General features: G+C 43.2%; 24 non-coding genes and 6 pseudogenes across 24 annotated transcripts; all 30 read left to right on the plus strand.

Annotated features, from left to right (window-relative positions):
• Positions 1-243: 243 nt before the first annotated feature.
• On the plus strand, positions 244-346 carry LOC119290159. The gene has a single exon (XR_005141764.1). It is a non-coding gene; the product is annotated as a U6 spliceosomal RNA (small nuclear RNA).
• Positions 347-741: 395 nt separating this feature from the next.
• On the plus strand, positions 742-821 carry LOC119290209 (annotated as a pseudogene).
• A 1,026-nt stretch (positions 822-1,847) lies between these two features.
• Positions 1,848-1,950, plus strand: LOC119290150. Its single transcript, XR_005141754.1, has one exon. It is a non-coding gene; the product is annotated as a U6 spliceosomal RNA (small nuclear RNA).
• Positions 1,951-2,345: 395 nt separating this feature from the next.
• LOC119290222 lies at positions 2,346-2,425 on the plus strand (annotated as a pseudogene).
• A 1,049-nt stretch (positions 2,426-3,474) lies between these two features.
• LOC119290166 lies at positions 3,475-3,577 on the plus strand. The gene has a single exon (XR_005141771.1). It is a non-coding gene; the product is annotated as a U6 spliceosomal RNA (small nuclear RNA).
• Positions 3,578-3,949: 372 nt separating this feature from the next.
• Positions 3,950-4,053, plus strand: LOC119290234. Its single transcript, XR_005141824.1, has one exon. It is a non-coding gene; the product is annotated as a U6 spliceosomal RNA (small nuclear RNA).
• A 1,050-nt stretch (positions 4,054-5,103) lies between these two features.
• On the plus strand, positions 5,104-5,205 carry LOC119290181. The gene has a single exon (XR_005141785.1). It is a non-coding gene; the product is annotated as a U6 spliceosomal RNA (small nuclear RNA).
• Positions 5,206-5,578: 373 nt separating this feature from the next.
• LOC119290212 lies at positions 5,579-5,682 on the plus strand. Its single transcript, XR_005141810.1, has one exon. It is a non-coding gene; the product is annotated as a U6 spliceosomal RNA (small nuclear RNA).
• A 1,067-nt stretch (positions 5,683-6,749) lies between these two features.
• Positions 6,750-6,852, plus strand: LOC119290149. The gene has a single exon (XR_005141752.1). It is a non-coding gene; the product is annotated as a U6 spliceosomal RNA (small nuclear RNA).
• Positions 6,853-7,223: 371 nt separating this feature from the next.
• On the plus strand, positions 7,224-7,327 carry LOC119290214. Its single transcript, XR_005141811.1, has one exon. It is a non-coding gene; the product is annotated as a U6 spliceosomal RNA (small nuclear RNA).
• A 1,050-nt stretch (positions 7,328-8,377) lies between these two features.
• On the plus strand, positions 8,378-8,480 carry LOC119290147. Its single transcript, XR_005141750.1, has one exon. It is a non-coding gene; the product is annotated as a U6 spliceosomal RNA (small nuclear RNA).
• Positions 8,481-8,852: 372 nt separating this feature from the next.
• Positions 8,853-8,956, plus strand: LOC119290215. Its single transcript, XR_005141812.1, has one exon. It is a non-coding gene; the product is annotated as a U6 spliceosomal RNA (small nuclear RNA).
• A 1,067-nt stretch (positions 8,957-10,023) lies between these two features.
• On the plus strand, positions 10,024-10,126 carry LOC119290148. The gene has a single exon (XR_005141751.1). It is a non-coding gene; the product is annotated as a U6 spliceosomal RNA (small nuclear RNA).
• A 371-nt stretch (positions 10,127-10,497) lies between these two features.
• On the plus strand, positions 10,498-10,601 carry LOC119290216. Its single transcript, XR_005141813.1, has one exon. It is a non-coding gene; the product is annotated as a U6 spliceosomal RNA (small nuclear RNA).
• Positions 10,602-11,651: 1,050 nt separating this feature from the next.
• Positions 11,652-11,754, plus strand: LOC119290120. The gene has a single exon (XR_005141722.1). It is a non-coding gene; the product is annotated as a U6 spliceosomal RNA (small nuclear RNA).
• A 396-nt stretch (positions 11,755-12,150) lies between these two features.
• LOC119290208 lies at positions 12,151-12,230 on the plus strand (annotated as a pseudogene).
• A 1,048-nt stretch (positions 12,231-13,278) lies between these two features.
• On the plus strand, positions 13,279-13,381 carry LOC119290162. The gene has a single exon (XR_005141767.1). It is a non-coding gene; the product is annotated as a U6 spliceosomal RNA (small nuclear RNA).
• A 397-nt stretch (positions 13,382-13,778) lies between these two features.
• Positions 13,779-13,857, plus strand: LOC119290235 (annotated as a pseudogene).
• Positions 13,858-14,907: 1,050 nt separating this feature from the next.
• Positions 14,908-15,010, plus strand: LOC119290131. Its single transcript, XR_005141733.1, has one exon. It is a non-coding gene; the product is annotated as a U6 spliceosomal RNA (small nuclear RNA).
• A 377-nt stretch (positions 15,011-15,387) lies between these two features.
• LOC119290219 lies at positions 15,388-15,486 on the plus strand. The gene has a single exon (XR_005141816.1). It is a non-coding gene; the product is annotated as a U6 spliceosomal RNA (small nuclear RNA).
• Positions 15,487-16,536: 1,050 nt separating this feature from the next.
• LOC119290128 lies at positions 16,537-16,639 on the plus strand. The gene has a single exon (XR_005141729.1). It is a non-coding gene; the product is annotated as a U6 spliceosomal RNA (small nuclear RNA).
• A 377-nt stretch (positions 16,640-17,016) lies between these two features.
• Positions 17,017-17,115, plus strand: LOC119290220. The gene has a single exon (XR_005141817.1). It is a non-coding gene; the product is annotated as a U6 spliceosomal RNA (small nuclear RNA).
• A 1,050-nt stretch (positions 17,116-18,165) lies between these two features.
• LOC119290132 lies at positions 18,166-18,268 on the plus strand. Its single transcript, XR_005141734.1, has one exon. It is a non-coding gene; the product is annotated as a U6 spliceosomal RNA (small nuclear RNA).
• Positions 18,269-18,664: 396 nt separating this feature from the next.
• On the plus strand, positions 18,665-18,743 carry LOC119290230 (annotated as a pseudogene).
• A 1,050-nt stretch (positions 18,744-19,793) lies between these two features.
• On the plus strand, positions 19,794-19,896 carry LOC119290133. Its single transcript, XR_005141735.1, has one exon. It is a non-coding gene; the product is annotated as a U6 spliceosomal RNA (small nuclear RNA).
• A 395-nt stretch (positions 19,897-20,291) lies between these two features.
• LOC119290231 lies at positions 20,292-20,370 on the plus strand (annotated as a pseudogene).
• A 1,049-nt stretch (positions 20,371-21,419) lies between these two features.
• Positions 21,420-21,522, plus strand: LOC119290121. Its single transcript, XR_005141723.1, has one exon. It is a non-coding gene; the product is annotated as a U6 spliceosomal RNA (small nuclear RNA).
• A 377-nt stretch (positions 21,523-21,899) lies between these two features.
• On the plus strand, positions 21,900-21,998 carry LOC119290221. Its single transcript, XR_005141818.1, has one exon. It is a non-coding gene; the product is annotated as a U6 spliceosomal RNA (small nuclear RNA).
• Positions 21,999-23,047: 1,049 nt separating this feature from the next.
• LOC119290129 lies at positions 23,048-23,150 on the plus strand. The gene has a single exon (XR_005141731.1). It is a non-coding gene; the product is annotated as a U6 spliceosomal RNA (small nuclear RNA).
• Positions 23,151-23,523: 373 nt separating this feature from the next.
• LOC119290227 lies at positions 23,524-23,627 on the plus strand. Its single transcript, XR_005141821.1, has one exon. It is a non-coding gene; the product is annotated as a U6 spliceosomal RNA (small nuclear RNA).
• Positions 23,628-23,788: the final 161 nt, after the last annotated feature.

The following is a 23,788-nucleotide window of genomic DNA, read 5'->3' on the forward strand; positions in this document are numbered from 1 at the left end:
TGTGTCCAAGCATCGTTCGTTATTCCCTAACAAAAAACACGAGGGCATGTTATGATCTTTCATTAATTTGGGCCACATCAAGAGAGATCTGGCTTGCAACTAGCGGCCTGCCACGCGCCCGATGGAATCTAGGTATGGCTAGACACAGCCATGGGTAACACAAACGCTCGTTTGTTTAGTCCCACATCGGCCAGCCGGGGAGAGACAGTCTGGTTTATAAGGAAGAGCGCTGCAGCTAGCATCGTCCCTTCGGGGACATCCGATAAAATAGGAAAGATACAGAGAAGATTAGCATGGCCCCTGCGCAAGGATGACACGCACAAATCGTGAAATGGTACAAATTTTTTTGAGATTTCCGCGCAAGTCCCTGGAGCCTTTTTTCTTGCACTTGCATGTGCAGCTATTCGTACAGAAAGGCCCTTTACTTTCCTTTCTCTATCAGAAGAGCACAACGAGGTTATTCCTAAACATGCATGTGCCCTCCCCCCACGTGCGGCAACAACTATAGTATTTTTTGTGTCAAGCATCATTTGTTATTCCCTAACAAAAAACACAAGGGCCCATTATGCTCTTCCATTAATTTGGGCCACATCAAGAGAGATCCGTCTTGCAACTGGCGGCCTGCCACGCGCCCTATGGAAAGGCCCTGGGCAAAACAAACACTCGTTTGTTTAGTCCCACATCGGCCAGCCGGGGAGAGTCGGACTGGTTTATAAGGCAGAGCGCCGCAGCGAGCATCGTCCCTGGAACGATACAAAGAAGATTAGCATGGCCCCTGCGCAAGGATGACACGCACAAATCGAGAAATGGTCCAAATTTTATTTGAGATTTTCCGCGCAAATCACTGGAGCCTTGTTTCTTGCACTTGCGTGTGCAGCTATTCGTACCGAAAGGCACTTTAGTTTACTTTCTCTATCAGAGAGGTCCTCAATACTGCCTTTTTAAATTTCGATCCACATGCTTTCTCTTCTTTGTTATTGCAGATATAACCTTTCTAGAGTAACTTTTTTCTTTTTAACCTATTATCACACCTTTATGGATTAGTCTTCCGTTTCAGTCCTCCCACATGTAGTGTGTTCCTTCAATTTTTTATTGTCTTTGTTCCTTACCATCAACTGTGATTCGGCCATAAGACAAAAAAATATGTTTCATTAGTCTAATTTGTTTATGTTACCACCTAAAAAACTCATCTAAGACTTGTGAGAAAACTCTCTCGGACACTAGGCTGGATTGTGGTACACTCGAAAGAATCTCATCTTCAAACCTTTTTGTCTTTAGTGTACAATAACCAATGGTCGATGAATTACATAGGTCAACCGGTGAAATCTCAATCTTTATGTAGAAAATTATATATGTTGCATACCATTTTATATATCTAGTCACACCAAAGACACGGTAAGCCAGCTTAGCATGAACCTTTTGGCACTATGGTCTTTGCAATATGTACTTGTGGCAATAACTTGATATCGTCTAAGCTCCTTCACGCACAAGTTTGCTTTTAAAAAAGTTTTGATTTGCATAATCAACCATTCATAAATTGTGAACAACCAAAAGGTTTTGTTGATCCCTCCTTTCCTAAACGTGCATGTGCCCTCCCCCCACACGCGGCAACAACTATAGTATTTTTTTGTGTCCAAGCATCGTTCGTTATTCCCTAACAAAAAACACGAGGGCATGTTATGCTCTTTCATTAATTTGGGCCACATCAAGAGAGATCTGGCTTGCAACTAGCGGCCTGCCACGCGCAGCCAGCCATGGGCAACACAAACGCTCGTTTGTTTAGTCCCACATCGGCCAGCCGGGGAAAGACGGTCTGGTTTATAAGGAAGAGCGCTGCAGCTAGCATCGTCCCTTCGGGGACATCCGATAAAATAGGAAAGATACAGAGAAGATTAGCATGGCCCCTGCGCAAGGATGACACGCACAAATCGAGAAATGGTACAAATTTTTTTGAGATTTCCGCGCAAGTCTCTGGAGCCTTTTTTCTTGCACTTGCATGTGCAGCTATTCGTACAGAAAGGCCCTTTAGTTTCCTTTCTCTATCAGAAGAGCACAACGAGGTTATTCCTAAACGTGCATGTGCCCTCCCCCCACGTGCGGCAACAACTATAGTATTTTTTGTGTCAAGCATCGTTTGTTATTCCCTAACAAAAAACACAAGGGCCCATTATGCTCTTCCATTAATTTGGGCCACATCAAGAGAGATCCATCTTGCAACTGGCGGCCTGCCACGCGCCCTATGGAAAGGCCCTGGGCAAAACAAACGCTCGTTTGTTTAGTCCCACATCAGCCAGCCGGGGAGAGTCGGACTGGTTTATAAGGCAGAGCGCCGCAGCTAGCATCGTCCCTGGAACGATACAAAAAAGATTAGCATGGCCCCTGCGCAAGGATGACACGCACAAATCGAGAAATGGTCCAAATTTTATTTGAGATTTTCCGCGCAAATCACTGGAGCCTTGTTTCTTGCACTTGCGTGTGCAGCTATTCGTACCGAAAGGCCCTTTAGTTTACTTTCTCTATCAGAGAGGTCCTCAATACTGCCTTTTTAAATTTTGATCCACACGCTTTCTCTTCTTTTTTATTGCAGATATAACCTTTCTGGAGTAACTTTTTTCTTTTTAACCTATTATCACACCTTTATGGATTAGTCTTCCGTTTCAGTCCTCCCACATGTAGTGTGTTCCTTCAATTTTTTATTGTCTTTGTTCCTTACCATCAACTGTGATTCGGTCATAACGCAAAAAATATGTTTCATTAGTCTAATTTTTTTATGTTACCACCTAAATAACTCATCTAAGACTTGTGAGAAAACTCTCTCGGACACTAGGCTGGATTGTGGTACACTCGAAAGAATCTCATCTTCAAACCTTTTTGTCTTTAGTGTACAATGACCAATGGTCGATGAATTACATAGGTCAACCGGTGAAATCTCAATCTTTATGTAGAAAATTATATATGTTGCATACCATTTTATATATCTAGTCACACCAAAGACACGGTAAGCCAGCTTAGCATGAACCTTTTGGAACTATGGTCTTTGCAATATGTAGTTGTGGCAATAACTTGATATCGTCTAAGCTCCTTCACGCACAAGTTTGCTTTTAAAAAAGTTTTGATTTGCATAATCCACCATTCATTAATTGTGAACAACCAAAAGGTTTTGTTGATCCCTCCTTTCCTAAACGTGCATGTGACCTCCCGCCACGCGCGGCAACAACTATAGTATTTTTTTGTGTCCAAGCATCATTCGTTATTCCCTAACAAAAAACATGAGGGCATGTTATGCTCTTTCATTAATTTGGGCCACATCAAGAGAGATCTGGCTTGCAACTAGCGGCCTGCCACGCGCCCGATGGAATCTAGGTATGGCTAGACACAGCCATGGGCAACACAAATGGTCGTTTGTTTAGTCCCACATCGGCCAGCCGGGGAGAGATGGTCTGGTTTATAAGGAAGAGCGCTGCAGCTAGCATCGTCCCTTCGGGGACATCCGATAAAATTGGAACGATATAGAGAAGATTAGCATGGCCCCTGTGCAAGGATGACACGCACAAATCGAGAAATGGTCCAATTTTTTTTGAGATTTCCGCGCAAGTCCCTGGAGCCTTTTTTCTTGCACTTGCATGTGCATCTATTCATACAGAAAGGCCCTTTAGTTTCCTTTCTCTATCAGAAGAGCACAACGAGGTTATTCCTAAACGTGCATGTGCCCTCCCCCCATGTGCGGCAACAACTATAGTATTTTTTTGTGTCAAGCATCGTTTGTTATTCCCTAACAAAAAACACAAGGACCCATTATGCTTTTCCATTAATTTGGGCCACATCAAGAGAGATCCGGCTTGCAACTGGCGGCCTGCCACGCGCCCTATGGAAAGGCCCTGGGCAAAACAAACACTCGTTTGTTTAGTCCCACATCAGCCAGCCGGGGAGAGTTGGACTGGTTTATAAGGCAGAGCGCCGCAGTTAGCATCATCCCTGGAACGATAAAAAGAATATTAGCATGGCCCCTGCGCAAGGATGACACGCACAAATCGAGAAATGGTCCAAATTTTATTTCAGATTTTCCGCGCAAATCACTGGAGCCTTGTTTCTTGCACTTGCGTGTGCAGCTATTCGTACCGAAAGGCCCTTGAGTTTACTTTCTCTATCAGAGAGGTCCTCAATACTGCCTTTTTAAATTTTGATCCACACGCTTTCTCTTCTTTGTTATTGCAGATATAACCTTTCTGGAGTAACTTTTATCTTTTTAATCTATTATCACACGTTTATGGATTAGTCTTCCGTTTCAGTCCTCCCACATGTAGTGTGTTCCTTCAATTTTTTATTGTCTTTGTTCCTTACCATCAACTGTGATTCGGTCATAACGCAAAAAAATATGTTTCATTAGTCTAATTTGTTTATGTTACCACCTAACAAACTCATCTAAGACTTGTGAGAAAACTCTCTCGGACACTAGGCTGGATTGTGGTACACTCGAAAGAATCCCATCTTCAAACCTTTCTGTCTTTAGTGTACAATAACCAGTGGTCGATGAATTACATAGGTCAACCGGTGAAATCTCAATCTTTATGTAGAAAATTATATATGTTGCATACCATTTTATATATCTAGTCACACCAAAGACACGGTAAGCTAGCTTAGCATGAACCTTTTGGCACTATGGTCTTTGCAATATGTACTTGTGGCAATAACTTGATATCGTCTAAGCTCCTTCACGCACAAGTTTGCTTTTAAAAAAGTTTTGATTTGCACAATCAACCATTCATAAATTGTGAACAACCAAAAGGTTTTGTTGATCCCTCCTTTCCTAAACGTGCATGTGCCCTCCCCCCACGTGCGGCAACAACTATAGTATTTTTTTGTGTCCAAGCATCGTTCGTTATTCCCTAACAAAAAACACGAGGGCATGTTATGCTCTTTCATTAATTTGGGCCACATCAAGAGAGATCTGGCTTGCAACTAGCGGCCTGCCACGCGCCCGATGGAATCTAGGTATGGCTAGACACAGCCATGGGCAACACAAACGCTCGTTTGTTTAGTCCCACATCGGCCAGCCGGGGAGAGACGGTCTGGTTTATAAGGAAGAGCGCTGCAGCTAGCATCGTCCCTTCGGGGCATCCGATAAAATTGGAAAGATACAGAGAAGATTAGCATGGCCCCTGCGCAAGGATGACACGCACAAATCGAGAAATGGTCCAATTTTTTTTGAGATTTCCGCGCAAGTCCCTGGAGCCTTTTTTTCTTGCACTTGCATGTGCAGCTATTCGTACAGAAAGGCCCTTTAGTTTCGTTTCTCTATCAGAAGAGCACAACGAGGTTATTCCTAAACGTGCATGTGCCCTCCCCCCACGTGCGGCAACAACTATAGTATTTTTTTGTGTCAAGCATCGTTTGTTATTCCCTAACAAAAAACACAAGGGCCCATTATGCTCTTCCATTAATTTGGGCCACATCAAGAGAGATCCGTCTTGCAACTGGCGGCCTGCCACGCGCCCTATGGAAAGGCCCTGGGCAAAACAAACGCTCGTTTGTTTAGTCCCACATAGGCTAGCCGGGGAGAGTCGGACTAGTTTATAAGGCAGAGCGCCGCAGCTAGCATCATCCCTGGAACGATACAAAGAAGATTAGCATGGCCCCTGCGCAAGGATGACACGCGCAAATCGAGAAATAGTCCAAATTTTATTTGAGATTTTCCGCGCAAATCACTGGAGCCTTGTTTCTTGCACTTGCATGTGCAGCTATTCGTACCGAAAGGCCCTTTAGTTTACTTTCTCTATCAGAGAGGTCCTCAATACTGCCATTTTCAATTTTGATCCACACGCTTTCTCTTCTTTATTATTGCAGATATAACCTTTCTGGAGTAACTTTTATCTTTTTAATCTATTATCACACGTTTATGGATTTGTCTTCCGTTTCAGTCCTCCCACATGTAGTGTGTTCCTTCAATTTTTTATTGTCTTTGTTCCTTACCATCAACTGTGATTCGGTCATAACGCAAAAAAATATGTTTCATTAGTCTAATTTGTTTATGTTACCACCTAACAAACTCATCTAAGACTTGTGAGAAAACTCTCTCGGACACTAGGCTGGATTGTGGTACACTCGAAAGAATCTCATCTTCAAACCTCTTTGTCTTTAGTGTACAATAACCAGTGGTCGATGAATTACATAGGTCAACCAATTACATAGGTCAACCGGTGAAATCTCAATCTTTATGTAGAAAATTATATATGTTGCATACCATTTTATATATCTAGTCACACCAAAGACACGGTAAGCCAGCTTAGCATGAACCTTTTGGCACTATGGTCTTTGCAATATGTACTTGTGGCAATAACTTGATATCGTCTAAGCTCCTTCACGCACAAGTTTGCTTTTAAAAAAGTTTTGATTTGCATAATCCACCATTCATAAATTGTGAACAACCAAAAGGTTTTGTTGATCCCTCCTTTCCTAAACGTGCATGTGCCCTCCCCCCACGCGCGGCAACAACTATAGTATTTTTTTGTGTCCAAGCATCGTTCGTTATTCCCTAACAAAAAACACGAGGGCATGTTATGCTCTTTCATTAATTTGGGCCACATCAAGAGAGATCTGGCTTGCAACTAGCGGCCTGCCACGCGCCCGATGGAATCTAGGTATGGCTAGACACAGCCATGGGCAACACAAACGCTCGTTTGTTTAGTCCCACATCGGCCAGCCGGGGAGAGACGGTCTGGTTTATAAGGAAGAGCGCTGCAGCTAGCATCGTCCCTTCGGGGACATCCGATAAAACTGGAAAGATACAGAGAAGATTAGCATGGCCCCTGCGCAAGGATGACACGCACAAATCGAGAAATGGTCCAATTTTTTTTGAGATTTCCGCGCAAGTCCCTGGACCTTTTTTCTTGCACTTGCATGTGCAGCTATTCGTACAGAAAGGCCCTTTAGATTCCTTTCTCTATCAGAAGAGCACAACGAGGTTATTCCTAAACGTGCATGTGCCCTCCCCCCACGTGCGGCAACAACTATAGTATTTTTTTGTGTCAAGCATCGTTTGTTATTCCCTAACAAAAAACACAAGGGCCCATTATGCTCTTCCATTAATTTGGGCCACATCAAGAGAGATCCGTCTTGCAACTGGCGGCCTGCCACGCGCCCTATGGAAAGGCCCTGGGCAAAACAAATGCTCGTTTGTTTAGTCCCACATAGGCTAGCCGGGGAGAGTCGGACTAGTTTATAAGGCAGAGCGCCGCAGCTAGCATCATCCCTGGAACGATACAAAGAAGATTAGCATGGCCCCTGCGCAAGGATGACACGCGCAAATCGAGAAATAGTCCAAATTTTATTTGAGATTTTCCGCGCAAATCACTGGAGCCTTGTTTCTTGCACTTACGTGTGCAGCTATTCGTACCGAAAGGCCCTTTAGTTTACTTTCTCTATCAGAGAGGTCCTCAATACTGCCTTTTTAAATTTTGATCCACACGCTTTCTCTTCTTTGTTATTGCAGATATAACCTTTCTGGAGTAACTTTTATCTTTTTAATCTATTATCACATGTTTATGGATTAGTCTTCCGTTTCAGTCCTCCCACATGTAGTGTCTTCCTTCAATTTTTTCTTGTCTTTGTTCCTTACCATCAACTGTGATTCGGTCATAACGCAAAAAAATATGTTTCATTAGTCTAATTTGTTTATGTTACCACCTAACCAACTCATCTAAGACTTGTGAGAAAACTCTCTCGGACACTAGGCTGGATTGTGGTACACTCGAAAGAATCTCATCTTCAAACCTTTTTGTCTTTAGTGTACAATAACCAGTGGTCGATGAATTACATAGGTCAACTGGTGAAATCTCAATCTTTATGTAGAAAATTATATATGTTGCATAACATTTTATATATCTAGTCACACCAAAGACACGGTAAGCCAGCTTACCATGAACCTTTTGGCACTATGGTCTTTGCAATATGTACTTGTGGCAATAACCTGATATCGTCTAAGCTCCTTCACGCACAAGTTTGCTTTTAAAAAAGTTTTGATTTGCATAATCCACCATTCATAAATTGTGAACAACCAAAAGGTTTTGTTGATCCCTCCTTTCCTAAACGTGCATGTGCCCTCCCCCCACGCGCGGCAACAACTATAGTATTTTTTTGTGTCCAAGCATCGTTCGTTATTCCCTAACAAAAAACACGAGGGCATGTTATGCTCTTTCATTAATTTGGGCCACATCAAGAGAGATCTGGCTTGCAACTAGCGGCCTGCCACGCGCCCGATGGAATCTAGGTATGGCTAGACACAGCCATGGGCAATACAAACGCTCGTTTGTTTAGTCCCACATCGGCCAGCCGGGGAGAGACGGTCTCGTTTATAAGGAAGAGCACTGCAGCTAGCATCGTCCCTTCGGGGACATTCGATAAAATTGGAACGATAGAGAGAAGATTAGCATGGCCCCTGCGCAAGGATGACACGCACAAATCGAGAAATGGTCCAAATTTTTTTGAGATTTCCGCGCAAGTCCCTGGAGCCTTTTTTCTTGCACTTGCATGTGCAGCTATTCGTACAGAAAGGCCCTTTAGTTTCCTTTCTCTATCCGAAGAGCGCAACGAGGTTATTCCTAAACGTGCATGTCCCTTCCCCCCACGTGCAGCAACAACTATAGTATTTTTTTGTGTCAAGCATCGTTTGTTATTCCCTAACAAAAAACACAAGGGCCCATTATGCTCTTCCATTAATTTGGGCCACATCAAGAGAGATCCGGCTTGCAACTGGCGGCCTGCCACGCGCCCTATGGAAAGGCCCTGGGCAAAACAAACGCTCGTTTGTTTAGTCCCACATAGGCTAGCCGGGGAGAGTCGGACTAGTTTATAAGGCAGAGCGCCGCAGCTAGCATCATCCCTGGAACGATACAAAGAAGATTAGCATGGCCCCTGCGCAAGGATGACACGCGCAAATCGAGAAATAGTCCAAATTTTATTTGAGATTTTCCGCGCAAATCACTGGAGCCTTGTTTCTTGCACTTGCATGTGCAGCTATTCGTACCGAAAGGCCCTTTAGTTTACTTTCTCTATCAGAGAGGTCCTCAGTACTGCCATTTTAAATTTTGATCCACACGCTTTCTCTTCTTTGTTATTGCAGATATAACCTTTCTGGAGTAACTTTTATCTTTTTAATCTATTATCACACGTTTATGGATTTGTCTTCCGTTTCAGTCCTCCCACATGTAGTGTGTTCCTTCAATTTTTTATTGTCTTTGTTCCTTACCATCAACTGTGATTCGGTCATAAGGCAAAAAAATATGTTTCATTAGTCTAATTTGTTTATGTTACCACCTAACAAACTCATCTAAGACTTGTGAGAAAACTCTCTCGGACACTAGGCTGGATTGTGGTACACTCGAAAGAATCTCATCTTCAAACCTCTTTGTCTTTAGTGTACAATAACCAGTGGTCGATGAATTACATAGGTCAACCAATTACATAGGTCAACCGGTGAAATCTCAATCTTTATGTAGAAAATTATATATGTTGCATACCATTTTATATATCTAGTCACACCAAAGACACGGTAAGCCAGCTTAGCATGAACCTTTTGGCACTATGGTCTTTGCAATATGTACTTGTGGCAATAACTTGATATCGTCTAAGCTCCTTCACGCACAAGTTTGCTTTTAAAAAAGTTTTGATTTGCATAATCCACCATTCATAAATTGTGAACAACCAAAAGGTTTTGTTGATCCCTCCTTTCCTAAACGTGCATGTGCCCTCCCCCCACGCGCGGCAACAACTATAGTATTTTTTTGTGTCCAAGCATCGTTCGTTATTCCCTAACAAAAAACACGAGGGCATGTTATGCTCTTTCATTAATTTGGGCCACATCAAGAGAGATCTGGCTTGCAACTAGCGGCCTGCCACGCGCCCGATGGAATCTAGGTATGGCTAGACACAGCCATGGGCAACACAAACGCTCGTTTGTTTAGTCCCACATCGGCCAGCCGGGGAGAGACGGTCTGGTTTATAAGGAAGAGCGCTGCAGCTAGCATCGTCCCTTCGGGGACATCCGATAAAACTGGAAAGATACAGAGAAGATTAGCATGGCCCCTGCGCAAGGATGACACGCACAAATCGAGAAATGGTCCATTTTTTTTTGAGATTTCCGCGCAAGTCCCTGGACCTTTTTTCTTGCACTTGCATGTGCAGCTATTCGTACAGAAAGGCCCTTTAGATTCCTTTCTCTATCAGAAGAGCACAACGAGGTTATTCCTAAACGTGCATGTGCCCTCCCCCCACGTGCGGCAACAACTATAGTATTTTTTTGTGTCAAGCATCGTTTGTTATTCCCTAACAAAAAACACAAGGGCCCATTATGCTCTTCCATTAATTTGGGCCACATCAAGAGAGATCCGTCTTGCAACTGGCGGCCTGCCACGCGCCCTATGGAAAGGCCCTGGGCAAAACAAATGCTCGATTGTTTAGTCCCACATAGGCTAGCCGGGGAGAGTCGGACTAGTTTATAAGGCAGAGCGCCGCAGCTAGCATCATCCCTGGAACGATACAAAGAAGATTAGCATGGCCCCTGCGCAAGGATGACACGCGCAAATCGAGAAATAGTCCAAATTTTATTTGAGATTTTCCGCGCAAATCACTGGAGCCTTGTTTCTTGCACTTGCGTGTGCAGCTATTCATACCGAAAGGCCCTTTAGTTTACTTTCTCTATCAGAGAGGTCCTCAATACTGCCTTTTTAAATTTTGATCCACACGCTTTCTCTTCTTTGTTATTGCAGATATAACCTTTCTGGAGTAACTTTTATCTTTTTAATCTATTATCACATGTTTATGGATTAGTCTTCCGTTTCAGTCCTCCCACATGTAGTGTCTTCCTTCAATTTTTTTTTGTCTTTGTTCCTTACCATCAACTGTGATTCGGTCATAACGCAAAAAAATATGTTTCATTAGTCTAATTTGTTTATGTTACCACCTAACCAACTCATCTAAGACTTGTGAGAAAACTCTCTCGGACACTAGGCTGGATTGTGGTACACTCGAAAGAATCTCATCTTCAAACCTTTTTGTCTTTAGTGTACAATAACCAGTGGTCGATGAATTACATAGGTCAACTGGTGAAATCTCAATCTTTATGTAGAAAATTATATATGTTGCATACCATTTTATATATCTAGTCACACCAAAGACACGGTAAGCCATCTTACCATGAACCTTTTGGCACTATGGTCTTTGCAATATGTACTTGTGGCAATAACCTGATATCGTCTAAGCTCCTTCACGCACAAGTTTGCTTTTAAAAAAGTTTTGATTTGCATAATCCACCATTCATAAATTGTGAACAACCAAAAGGTTTTGTTGATCCCTCCTTTCCTAAACGTGCATGTGCCCTCCCCCCACGCGCGGCAACAACTATAGTATTTTTTTGTGTCCAAGCATCGTTCGTTATTCCCTAACAAAAAACATGAGGGCATGTTATGCTCTTTCATTAATTTGGGCCACATCAAGAGAGATCTGGCTTGCAACTAGCGGCCTGCCACGCGCCCGATGGAATCTAGGTATGGCTAGACACAGCCATGGGCAACACAAACGCTCGTTTGTTTAGTCCCACATCGGCCAGCCGGGGAGAGACGGTCTCGTTTATAAGGAAGAGCACTGCAGCTAGCATCGTCCCTTCGGGGACATCCGATAAAATTGGAACGATACAGAGAAGATTAGCATGGCCCCTGCGCAAGGATGACACGCACAAATCGAGAAATGGTCCAAATTTTTTTGAGATTTCCGCGCAAGTCCCTGGAGCCTTTTTTCTTGCACTTGCATGTGCAGCTATTCGTACAGAAAGGCCCTTTAGTTTCCTTTCTCTATCAGAAGAGCGCAACGAGGTTATTCCTAAACGTGCATGTCCCTTCCCCCCACGTGCAGCAACAACTATAGTATTTTTTTGTGTCAAGCATCGTTTGTTATTCCCTAACAAAAAACACAAGGGCCCATTATGCTCTTCCATTAATTTGGGCCACATCAAGAGAGATCCGGCTTGCAACTGGCGGCCTGCCACGCGCCCTATGGAAAGGCCCTGGGCAAAACAAACGCTCGTTTGTTTAGTCCCACATCGGCCAGCCGGGGAGAGTTGGACTGGTTTATAAGGCAGAGCGCCGCAGCTAGCATCGTCCCTGGAACGATACAAAGAAGATTAGCATGGCCCCTGCGCAAGGATGACACGCACAAATCGAGAAATGGTCCAAATTTTATTTGAAATTTTCCGCGGAAATCACTGGAGCCTTGTTTCTTGCACTTGCGTGTGCAGCTATTCGTACCGAAAGGCCCTTTAGTTTACTTTCTCTATCAGAGAGGTCCTCAATACTGCCTTTTTAAATTTTGATCCACACGCTTTCTCTTCTTTGCTATTGCAGATATAACCTTTCTGGAGTAACTTTTAGCTTTTTAATCTATTATCACACGTTTATGGATTAGTCTTGCGTTTCAGTCCTCCCACATGTAGTGTGTTCCTTCAAATTTTTATTGTCTTTGTTCCTTACCATCAACTGTGATTCGGTCATAACGCAAAAAAATATGTTTCATTAGTCTAATTTGTTTATGTTACCACCTAACAAACTCATCTATGACTTGTGAGAAAACTCTCTCGGACACTAGGCTGGATTGTGGTACACTTGAAAGAATCTCATCTTCAAACCTTTTTGTCTTTAGTGTACAATAACCAGTGATCGATGAATTACATAGGTCAACCGGTGAAATCTCAATCTTTATGTAAAAAATTATATATGTTGCATACCATTTTATATATCTAGTCACACCGAAGACACGGTAAGCCAGCTTAGCATGAACCTTTTGGCACTATGGTCTTTGCAATATGTAGTTGTGGCAATAACTTGATATCGTCTAAGCTCCTTCACGCACAAGTTTGCTTTTAAAAAAGTTTTGATTTGCATAATGCACCATTCATAAATTGTGAACAACCAAAAGGTTTTGTTGATCCCTCCTTTCCTCAACGTGCATGTGCCCTCCCCCCACGCGCGGCAACAACTATAGTATTTTTTGTGTCCAAGCATCGTTCGTTATTCCCTAACAAAAACACGAGGGCATGTTATGCTCTTTCATTAATTTGGGCCACATCAAGAGAGATCTGGCTTGCAACTAGCAGCCTGCCACGCGCCCGATGGAATCTAGGTATGGCTAGACACAGCCATGGGCAACACAAACGCTCGTTTGTTTAGTCCCACATCAGCCAGCCGGGGAGAGACTGTCTGGTTTATAAGGAAGAGCGCTGCAGCTAGCATCGTCCCTTCGGGGACATCCGATAAAATTGGAACGATACAAAGAAGATTAGCATGGCCCCTGCGCAAGGATGATACGCACAAATCGAGAAATGGTCCAATTTTTTTTGAGATTTCCGCGCAAGTCCCTGGAGCCTTTTTTCTTGCACTTGCATGTGCAGCTATTCGTACAGAAAGGCCCTTTAGTTTCCTTTCTCTATCAGAAGAGCACAACGAGGTTATTCCTAAACGTGCATGTGCCCTCCCCCCACGTGCGGCAACAACCATAGTATTTTTTTGTGTCAAGCATCGTTTGTTATTCCCTAACAAAAAACACAAGGGCCCATTATTCTCTTCCATTAATTTGGGCCACATCAAGAGAGATCCGGCTTGCACCTGGTGGCCTGCCACGCGCCCTATGAAAAGGCCCTGGGCAAAACAAACGCTCGTTTGTTTAGTCCCACATCGGCCAGCCGGGGAGAGTCGGACTGGTTTATAAGGCAGAGCGCCGCAGCTAGCATCATCCCTAGAATGATACAAAGAATATTAGCATGGCCCCTGCGCAAGGATGACACGCACAAATCGAGAAATGGTCCAAATTTTATTTGAGATTTTCCGCGCAAATCACTGGAGCCTTGTTTCTTGCACTTGCGTGTGCAGCTATTCGTACCAAAAGGCTCTTTAGTTTACTTTCTCTATCAGAGAGGTCCTCAATACTGCCTTTTTAAATTTTGATCCACACGCTTTCTCTTCTTTGTTATTGCAGATATAACCTTTCTGGAGTAACTTTTAGCTTTTTAATCTATTATCACACGTTTATGGATTAGTCTTCCGTTTCAGTCCTCCCACATGTAGTGTGTTCCTTCAATTTTTTATTGTCTTTGTTCCTTACCATCAACTGTGATTCGGTCATAACGCAAAAAAATATGTTTCATTAGTCTAATTTGTTTATGTTACCACCTAACAAACTCATCTAAGACTTGTGAGAAAACTCTCTTGGACACTAGGCTGGATTGTGGTACACTCGAAAGAATCTCATCTTCAAACCTTTTTGTCTTTAGTGTACAATAACCAGTGGTCGATGAATTACATAGGTCAACCGGTGAAATCTCAATCTTTATGTAGAAAATTATATATGTTGCATACCATTTTATATATCTAGTCACACCAAAGACACGGTAAGCCAGCTTAGCATGAACCTTTTGGCACTATGGTCTTTGCAATATGTACTTGTGGCAATAACTTGATATCGTCTAAGCTCCTTCACGCACAAGTTTGCTTTTAAAAAAGTTTTTATTTGCATAATCCACCATTCATAAATTGTGAACAACCAAAAGGTTTTGTTAATCCCTCCTTTCCTAAACGTGCATGTGCCCTCCCCCCACGCACGGCAACAACTATAGTATTTTTTTGTGTCCAAGCATCGTTCGTTTTTCCCTAACAAAAAACACGATGGCATGTTATGCTCTTTCATTAATTTGGGCCACATCAAGAGAGATCTGGCTTGCAACTAGCGGCCTGCCACGCGCCCAATGGAATCTGGGTATGGCTAGACATAGCCATGGGTAACACAAACGCTTGTTTGTTTAGTCCCACATCGGCCAGCCGGGGAAAGACGGTCTGGTTTATAAGGAAGAGCGCTGCAGCTAGCATCGTCCCTTCGGGGACATCCGATAAAATTGGAACGATACAGAGAAGATTAGCATGGCCCCTGCGCAAGGATGACACGCACAAATCGAGAAATGGTCCAATTTTTTTTGAGATTTCCGCGCAAGTCCCTGGAGCCTTTTTTCTTGCACTTGCATGTGCAGCTATTCGTACAAAAAGGCCCTTTAGTTTCCTTTCTCTATCAGAAGAGCACAACGAGGTTATTCCTGAACGTGCATGTGCCCTCCCCCCACGTGCGGCAACAACTATAGTATTTTTTTGTGTCAAGCATCGTTTGTTATTCCCTAACAAAAAACACAAGGGCCCATTATGCACTTCCATTAATTTGGGCCACATCAAGAGATATCCGGCTTGCAACTGGCGGCCTGCCACGCGCCCTATGGAAAGGCCTTGGGCAAAACAAACGCTCGTTTGTTTAGTCCCACATCGGCCAGCTTGGGAGAGTCGGACTGGTTTATAAGGCAGAGCGTCGCAGCTAGCATCCTCCCTGGAACGATAAAAAGAAGATTAGCATGGCCCCTGCGCAAGGATGACACGCACAAATCGAGAAATGGTCCAAATTTTATTTGAGATTTTCCGTGCAAATCACTGGAGCCTTGTTTCTTGCACTTGCGTGTGCAGCTATTCGTACTGAAAGGCCCTTTAGTTTACTTTCTCTATCAGAGAGGTCCTCAATACTGCCTTTTTATATTTTGATGCACACGCTTTCTCTTCTTTGTTATTGCAGATATAACCTTTCTGGAGTAACTCTTATCTTTTTAATCTATTATCACACGTTTATGGATTAGTCTTCCGTTTCAGTCCTCCCACATGTAGTGTGTTCCTTCAATTTTTTATTGTCTTTGTTTCTTACCATCAACTTTGATTCGGTCATAACGCAAAAAAATATGTTTCATTAGTCTAATTTGTTTATGTTACCACCTAACAAACTCATCTAAGACTTGTGAGAAAACTCTCTCGGACACTAGGCAGGATTGTGGTACACTCGAAAGAATCTCATCTTGAAACCTTTTTGTCTTTAGTGTACAATAACCAGTGGTCGATGAATTACATAGGTCAACCGGTGAAATCTCAATCTTTATGTAGAAAATTATATATGTTGCATACCATTTTATATATCTAGTCACACCAAAGACACGGTAAGCCAGCTTAGCATGAACCTTTTGGCACTATGGTCTTTGCAATATGTACTTGTGGCAATAACTTGATATCGTCTAAGCTCCTTCACGCACAAGTTTGCTTTTAAAAAAGTTTTGATTTGCATAATCCACCATTCACAAATTGTGAACAACCAAAAGGTTTTGTTGATCCCTCCTTTCCTAAACGTGCATGTGTCCTCCCCCTACGCACGGCAACAACTATAGTATTTTTTTGTGTCCAAGCATCGTTCATTTTTCCCTAACAAAAAACACGATGGCATGTTATGCTCTTTCATTAATTTGGGCCACATCAAGAGAGATCTGGCTTGCAACTAGCGGCCTGCCACGCGCCCAATGGAATCTGGGTATGGCTAGACACAGCCATGGGCAACACAAATGCTCGTTTGTTTAGTCCCACATCGGCCAGCCGGGGAAAGACGGTCTGGTTTATAAGGAAGAGCGCTGCAGCTAGCATCGTCCCTTCGGGGACATCCGATAAAATTGGAACGATACAGAGAAGATTAGCATGGCCCCTGCGCAAGGATGACACACACAAATCGAGAAATGGTCCAAATTTTTTTGAGATTTCCGCGCAAGTCCCTGGAGCCTTTTTTCTTGCACTTGCATGTGCAGCTATTCGTACAGAAAGGCCCTTTAGTTTCCTTTCTCTATCAGAAGAGCACAACGAGGTTATTCCTAAACGTGCATGTGCCCTCCCCCCACGTGCGGCAACAACTATAGTATTTTTTTGTGACAAGCATCGTTTGTTATTCCCTAACAAAAAACACAAGGGCCCATTATGCTCTTCCATTAATTTGTCCCACATCAAGAGAGATCCGGCTTGCAATTGGCGGCCTGCCACGCGCCCTATGGAAAGGCCTTGGGCAAAACAAACGCTCGTTTGTTTAGTCCCACATCGGCCAGCTTCGGAGAGTCGGACTGGTTTATAAGGCAGAGCGTCGCAGCTAGCATCCTCCCTGGAACGATAAAAAGAAGATTAGCATGGCCCCTGCGCAAGGATGACACGCACAAATCGAGAAATGGTCCAAATTTTATTTGAGATTTTCTGCGCAAATCACTGGAGCCTTGTTTCTTGCACTTGCGTGTGCAGCTATTCGTACTGAAAGGCCCTTTAGTTTACTTTCTCTATCAGAGAGGTCCTCAATACTGCCTTTTTAAATTTTGATCCACACGCTTTCTCTTCTTTGTTATTGCAGATATAACCTTTCTGGAGTAACTTTTATCTTTTTAATCTATTATCACACGTTTATGGATTAGTCTTCCGTTTCAGTCCTCCCACATGTAGTGTGTTCCTTCAATTTTTTATTGTCTTTGTTCCTTACCATCAACTGTGATTCGGTCATAACGCAAAAAATTATGTTTCATTAGTCTAATTTGTTTATGTTACCACCTAACAAACTCATCTAAGACTTGTGAGAAAACTCTCTCGGACACTAGGCTGGATTGTGGTACACTCGAAAGAATCTCATCTTCAAACCTTTTTGTCTTTAGTGTACAATAACCACTGGTCGATGAATTACATAGGTCAAACGGTGAAATCTCAATCTTTATGTATAAAATTATATATGTTGCATACCATTTTATATATCTAGTCACACCAAAGACACGGTAAGCCAGCTTAGCATGAACCTTTTGGCACTATGGTCTTTGCAATATGTACTTGTGGCAATAACTTGATATCGTCTAAGCTCCTTCACGCACAAGTTTGCTTTTAAAAAAGTTTTGATTTGCATAATCCACCATTCATAAATTGTGAACAACCAAAAGGTTTTGTTGATCCCTCCTTTCCTAAACGTGCATGTGCCCTCCCCCCACGCGCGGCAACAACTATAGTATTTTTTTGTGTCCAAGCATCGTTCGTTATTCCCTAACAAAAAACATGAGGGCATGTTATGCTCTTTCATTAATTTGGGCCACATCAAGAGAGATCTGGCTTGCAACTAGCGGCCTGCCACGCGCCCGCTGGAATCTAGGTATGGCTGGACACAGCCATGGGCAACTCAAATGCTCGTTTGTTTAGTCCCACATCGGCCAGCCGGGGAGAGACGGTCTGGTTTATAAGGAAGAGCGCTGCAGCTAGCATCGTCCCTTCGGGGACATCCGATAAAATTGGAACGATACAGAGAAGATTAGCATGGCCCCTGCGCAAGGATGACACGCACAAATCGAGAAATGGTCCAATTTTTTTTTAGATTTCCGCGCAAGTCCCTGGAATCTTTTTTCTTGCACTTCCATGTGTAGCTATTCGTACAGAAAGGCCCTTTAGTTTCCTTTCTCTATCAGAAGAGCACAACGAGGTTATTCCTAAACGTGCATGTGCCCTCCCCACACGTGCGTCAACAACTATAGTATTTTTTGTGTCAAGCATCGCTTGTTATTCCCTAACAAAAAACACAAGGGCCCATTATGCTCTTCCATTAATTTGGGCCACATCAAGAGAGATCCGGCTTGCAACTGGCGGCCTGCCACGCGCCCTATGGAAAGGCCCTGGGCAAAACAAACGCGCGTTTGTTTAGTCCCACATCGGCCAGCCGGGGAGAGTCGGACTGGTTTATAAGGCAGAGCGCCGCAGCTAGCATCATCCCTAGAACGATACAAAGAATATTAGCATGGCCCCTGCGCAAGGATGACACGCACAAATCGAGAAATGGTCCAAATTTTATTTGTGATTTTCCGCGCAAATCACTGGAGCCTTGTTTCTTGCACTTGCGTGTGCAGCTATTCGTACCGAAAGGCTCTTTAGTTTACTTTCTCTATCAGAGAGGTCCTCAATACTGCCTTTTTAAATTTTGATCCACACGCTTTCTCTTCTTTGTTATTGCAGATATAACCTTTCTGGAGTAACTTTTATCTTTTTAATCTATTATCACACGTTTATGGATTAGTCTTCCGTTACAGTCCTCCCACATGTAGTGTGTTCCTTCAATTTTTTATTGTCTTTGTTCCTTACCATCAACTGTGATTCGGTCATAACGAAAAAAAATATGTTTCATTAGTCTAATTTGTTTATGTTACCACCTAACAAACTCATCTAAGACTTGTGAGAAAACTCTCTCGGACACTAGGCAGGATTGTGGTACACTCGAAAGAATCTCATCTTGAAACCTTTTTGTCTTTAGTGTACAATAACTAGTGGTCGATGAATTACATAGGTCAACCGGTGAAATCTCAATCTTTATGTAGAAAATTATATATGTTGCATACCATTTTATATATCTAGTCACACCAAAGACACGGTAAGCCAGCTTAGCATGAACCTTTTGGCACTATGGTCTTTGCAATATGTAGTTGTGGCAATAACTTGATATCGTCTAAGCTCCTTCATGCACAAGTTTGCTTTTAAAAAAGTTTTGATTTGCATAATCCACCATTCATAAATTGTGAACAACCAAAAGGTTTTGTTGATCCCTCCTTTCCTAAATGTGCATGTGCCCTCCCCCCACGTGCGGCAACAACTATAGTATTTTTTTGTGTCCAAGCATCGTTCGTTATTCCCTAAGAAAAAACATGAGGGCATGTTATGCTCTTTCATTAATTTGGGCCACATCAAGAGAGATCTGGCTTGCAACTAGCGGCCTGCCACGCGCCCGCTGGAATCTAGGTATGGCTAGACACAGCCATGGGCAACTCAAACGCTCGTTTGTTTAGTCCCACATCGGCCAGCCGGGGAGAGACGGTCTGGTTTATAAGGAAGAGCGCTGCAGCTAGCATCGTCCCTTCGGGGACATCCGATAAAATTGGAACGATACAGAGAAGATTAGCATGGCCCCTGCGCAAGGATGACACGCACAAATCGAGAAATGGTCCAATTTTTTTTGAGATTTCCGCGCAAGTCCCTGGAATCTTTTTCTTGCACTTGCATGTGTAGCTATTCGTATAGAAAGGCCCTTTAGTTTCCTTTCTCTATCAGAAGAGCACAACGAGGTTATTCCTAAACGTGCATGTGCCCTCCCCACACGTGCGGCAACAACTATAGTATTTTTTTGTGTCAAGCAGCGTTTGTTATTCCCTAACAAAAAACACAAGGGCCCATTATGCTCTTCCATTAATTTGGGCCACATCAAGAGAGATCCGGCTGCAACTGGCGGCCTGCCACGCGCCCTATGGAAAGGCCCTGGGCAAAACAAACGCTCGTTTGTTTAGTCCCACATCGGCCAGCCGGGGAGAGTCGGACTGGTTTATAAGGCAGAGCGCCGCAGCTAGCATCATCCCTAGAACGATACAAAGAATATTAGCATGGCCCCTGCGCAAGGATGACACGCACAAATCGAGAAATGGTCCAAATTTTATTTGAGATTTTCCGCGCAAATCACTGGAGCCTTGTTTCTTGCACTTGCGTGTGCAGCTATTCGTACCGAAAGGCTCTTTAGTTTACTTTCTCTATCAGAGAGTTCCTCAATACTGCCTTTTTAAATTTTGATCCACACGCTTTCTCTTCTTTGTTATTGCAGATATAACCTTTCTGGAGTAACTTTTAGCTTTTTAATCTATTATCACACGTTTATGGATTAGTCTTCCGTTTCAGTCCTCCCACATGTAGTGTGTTCCTTCAATTTTTTATTGTCTTTCTTCCTTACCATCAACTGTGATTCGGTCATAACGCAAAAAAATATGTTTCATTAGTCTAATTTGTTTATGTTACCACCTAACAAACTCATCTAAGACTTGTGAGAAAACTCTCTCGGACACTAGGCTGGATTGTGGTACACTCAAAAGAATCTCATCTTCAAACCTTTTTATCTTTAGTGTACAATAACCAGTGGTCGATGAATTACATAGGTCAACCGGTGAAATCTCAATCTTTATGTAGAAAATTATATATGTTGCATACCATTTTATATATCTAGTCACACCAAAGACACGGTAAGCGAGCTTAGCATGAACCTTTGGTCACTATGGTCTTTGCAATATGTACTTGTGGCAATAACTTGATACCGTCTAAGCTCCTTCACGCACAAGTTTGCTTTTAAAAAAGTTTTGATTTGCATAATCCACCATTCATAAATTGTGAACAACCAAAAGGTTTTGTTGATCCCTCCTTTCCTAAACGTGCATGTGCCCTCCCCCCACGCACGGCAACAACTATAGTATTTTTTGTGTCCAAGCATCGTTCGTTTTTCCCTAACAAAAAACACGATGGCATGTTATGCTCTTTCATTAATTTGGGCCACATCAAGAGAGATCTGGCTTGCAACTAGCGGCCTGCCACGCGCCCAATGGAATCTGGGTATGGTTAGACACAGCCGTGGGCAACACAAACGCTCGTTTGTTTAGTCCCACATCGGCCAGCCGGGGAAAGACGGTCTGGTTTATAAGGAAGAGCGCTACAGCTAGCATCGTCCCTTCGGGGACATCCGATAAAATTGGAACGATACAGAGAAGATTAGCATGGCCCCTGCGCAAGGATGACACGCACAAATCGAGAAATGGTCCAAATTTTTTTGAGATTTCCGCGCAAGTCCCTGGAGCCTTTTTTCTTGCACTTGCATGTGCAGCTATTCGTACAGAAAGGCCCTTTAGTTTCCTTTCTCTATCAGAAGAGCACAACGAGGTTATTCCTAAACGTGCATGTGCCCTCCCCCCACGTGCGGCAACAACTATAGTATTTTTTTGTGTCAAGCATCGTTTGTTATTCCCTAACAAAAAACACAAGGGCCCATTATGCTCTTCCATTAATTTGGGCCACATCAAGAGATATCCGGCTTGCAACTGGCGGCCTGCCACGCGCCCTATGGAAAGGCCTTGGGCAAAACAAACGCTCGTTTGTTTAGTCCCACATCGGCCAGCTTGGGAGAGTCGGACTGGTTTATAAGGCAGAGCGTCGCAGCTAGCATCCTCCCTGGAACGATAAAAAGAAGATTAGCATGGCCCCTGCGCAAGGATGACACGCACAAATCGAGAAATGGTCCAAATTTTATTTGAGATTTTCCGCGCAAATCACTGGAGCCTTGTTTCTTGCACTTGCGTGTGCAGCTATTCGTATTGAAAGGCCCTTTAGTTTACTTTCTCTATCAGAGAGGTCCTCAATACTGCCTTTTTAAATTTTGATCCACACGCTTTCTCTTCTTTGTTATTGCAGATATAACCTTTCTAGAGTAACTTTTATCTTTTTAATCTATTATCACACGTTTATGGATTAGTCTTCCGTTTCAGTCCTCCCACATGTAGTGTGTTCCTTCAATTTTTTATTGTCTTTGTTCCTTACCATCAACTGTGATTCGGTCATAACGCAAAAAAATATGTTTCATTAGTCTAATTTGTTTATGTTACCACCTAACAAACTCATCTAAGACTTGTGAGAAAACTCTCTCGGACACTAGGCAGGATTGTGGTACACTCGAAAGAATCTCATCTTGAAACCTTTTTGTCTTTAGTGTACAATAACCAGTGGTCGATGAATTACATAGGTCAACCGGTGAAATCTCAATCTTTATGTAGAAAATTATATATGTTGCATACCATTTTATATATCTAGTCACACCAAAGATACGGTAAGCCAGCTTAGCATGAACCTTTTGGCACTATGGTCTTTGCAATATGTACTTGTGGCAATAACTTGATATCGTCTAAGCTCCTTCACGCACAAGTTTGCTTTTAAAAAAGTTTTGATTTGCATAATCCACCATTCATATATTGTGAACAACCAAAAGGTTTTGTTGATCCCTCCTTTCCTAAACGTGCATGTGCCCTCCCCCACGCACGGCAACAACTATACTATTTTTTTGTGTCCAAGCATCATTCGTTTTTCCCTAACAAAAAACACGATGGCATGTTATGCTCTTTCATTAATTTGGGCCACATCAAGAGAGATCTGGCTTGCAACTAGCGGCCTGCCACGCGCCCAATGGAATCTGGGTATGGCTAGACACAGTCATGGGCAACACAAACGCTCGTTTGTTTAGTCCCACATCGGCCAGCCGGGGAAAGACGGTCTGGTTTATAAGGAAGAGCGCTGCAGCTAGCATCGTCCCTTCGGGGACATCCGATAAAATTGGAACGATACAGAGAAGATTAGCATGGCCCCTGCGCAAGGATGACACACACAAATCGAGAAATGGTCCAAATTTTTTTGAGATTTCCGCGCAAGTCCCTGGAGCCTTTTTTCTTGCACTTGCATGTGCAGCTATTCGTACAGAAAGGCCCTTTTAGTTTCCTTTCTCTATCAGAAGAGCACAACGAGGTTATTCCTAAACGTGCATGTGCCCTCCCCCCACGTGCGGCAACAACTATAGTATTTTTTTGTGTCAAGCATCGTTTGTTATTCCCTAACAAAAAACACAAGGGCCCATTATGCTCTTCCATTAATTTGGGCCACATCAAGAGAGATCCGGCTTGCAACTGGCGGCCTGCCACGCGCCCTATGGAAAGGCCCTGGGCAAAACAAACGCTCGTTTGTTTAGTCCCACATCGGCCAGCCGGGGAGAGTTGGACTGGTTTATAAGGCAGAGCGCCGCAGCTAGCATCATCCCTGGAACAATAAAAAGAAGATTAGCATGGCCCCTGCGCAAGGATGACATTCACAAATCGAGAAATGGTCCAAATTTTATTTGAGATTTTCCGCGCAAATCACTGGAGCCTTGTTTCTTGCACTTGCGTGTGCAGCTATTCGTACCGAAAGGCCCTTTAGTTTACTTTCTCTATCAGAGAGGTCCTCAATACTGCCTTTTTAAATTTTGATCCACACGCTTTCTCTTCTTTGTTATTGCA

The sequence above is a fragment of the Triticum dicoccoides genome, chromosome 4A (assembly GCF_002162155.2).
Source record: "Triticum dicoccoides isolate Atlit2015 ecotype Zavitan chromosome 4A, WEW_v2.0, whole genome shotgun sequence".
In the NCBI taxonomy this organism is placed as follows: domain Eukaryota; kingdom Viridiplantae; phylum Streptophyta; class Magnoliopsida; order Poales; family Poaceae; genus Triticum; species Triticum dicoccoides.